Source organism: Dasypus novemcinctus, chromosome 6 (assembly GCF_030445035.2).
Source record: "Dasypus novemcinctus isolate mDasNov1 chromosome 6, mDasNov1.1.hap2, whole genome shotgun sequence".
Lineage (NCBI taxonomy): Eukaryota > Metazoa > Chordata > Mammalia > Cingulata > Dasypodidae > Dasypus > Dasypus novemcinctus.
Window position 1 is genome coordinate 59,706,284 of NC_080678.1, and position 1,840 is coordinate 59,708,123.

Here is a 1,840-nt window from a genome sequence, read left to right on the forward strand (position 1 = left end):
TCTAAGAATTGTCATCCTCAATCATGAAAGGTTATTTTTTGTACTAACCACACAGCTTTAGGAGAGACACAGCAGACAACACTTGCGATCATTCGGGAGAAGTTGAGGGCTGGGAGAGGTGGTGTTGCATAGAAGCCCCTCTTACATTCTGTGCATGTCAATTTCAATTGAGGCAAATCAGTGCAAAACATTTCACTATGACAACAGAAGAAGTTACACATTTTTCTGAGATGTACTTATCACATGTTATGGTTGCAAACCTACCTCAGATTCTCAGTTCTAGGCTTAAATATGTCATGCATATAATACAACATTCCCACCACATTGATGTTCTATTCTGAGAGTCTTTAGAGTTTTTTCTTCTGGTCTATAATTTCTCCTTTCCTACTAAAAAATCTTATAAATTCATAAAATAGCAACATTTACCTTCGGCAACTGTGTTTTTCACATGAGGGGGACCTTTGGAACAAAAGTTAAATCCACCCACATGTCCATTAGCTAAACAAGACAGGCTATCCCTCAACCTCATGAAGGAAAAAAAAATTCCAGCGACTCAAAAGGCTGGCCACAGTTTTTATAAATACTAATAGACAGACTCAAGGCATATGTACAAGGCCAGTGTTTTTCAAACATTAATGTCATAAGATATTTTTGGGAATTATGGTAAAAACAGATTCCTGAGGCCACCCACAGTTATTTTGAGGTATAGTCCAGGAATCTGAATTTTAAATAAAAACCTTGGTTTATTCTGATGGAAATATTCATATATATCCATGGAAAAGAAGCAGGAAAAGAGGGTCCATGAGAATGCACTTCAGGAATGATAGGGTGAAAAGGTAAACAGAAAAAAAAGTCTATAAAAATATATGGGCACCCAAAGCCCATTAAATATCCTTTAAATGTTAAATGCCACTATATTTCACCGATATAAGTATCCTTTCTAATTTTCAAATTATTCTTGAAACATCAGGTCAGGCTACTAGGAATTTAATTTGTATAAAGGGCTCTTAGTATTCTAAGACCTCAACTGGATTTTGACCACAGGTCACTAATTTCCCGTCCTGGGGAATTCCCTACCCCATGAAAGTCAGGCTTGGACTTTTGACTTGCTTCAGCCCTTGGAATTTGAGCCTGTCACCTCAAGCAGAAGCTTTAAGAGACAGTCCTTGTTCCATCACATTCTTTTTCCCCTCTCCTGCTGTGACTGGCAAGCCTCCAACATTAGCTGTCCTGTCAACATAGATACAGAATTAGGGCAGCAATGAGGAGGAACAGAGTCCCTACCAAACCACTAAGGATTTATAACAGAATATAGTGTTGCTTTGAACTACTAAGATTTTTATTTTGCCTGTCTCGGCAGCGTAGGTTTGCCCATCCTGACCGATACAACTAAAAACACAGAGAAAAGACAGGTTAACACAATGATGGCTGGAAACCCATCCTCAGCACCCAGACCAACTAAAATGAGGCACTTGTGTAAAGACTTTTTCAAACATTGGAAGCACTGAGTTTAGCTGCATGAGAACAAAGAGCCCCAGTAAAAATTATGTTGTCATGGGATTGGAGGATTTACAATTCCTAGGAAGAGTATGATTCACTCAAGATGCCTGGAAAGAGAGGTGAGGCTGAGGGTGTAATATTAAAACAAACTAACTATAACAGGTTGGAATAAGAACAAAATACTGTCTTTATAAATATAATTTTCTCTGTATACATGTAAACCTTTGCTGGGTAACATATGCTACATATTATATTGAAAAATAGTGTGAATTCCTTATAAATAAGATTATTAAAGTTACTTTTAGGAAGTTCAGTGGTGATAAAATTCTGTGATTCTTAG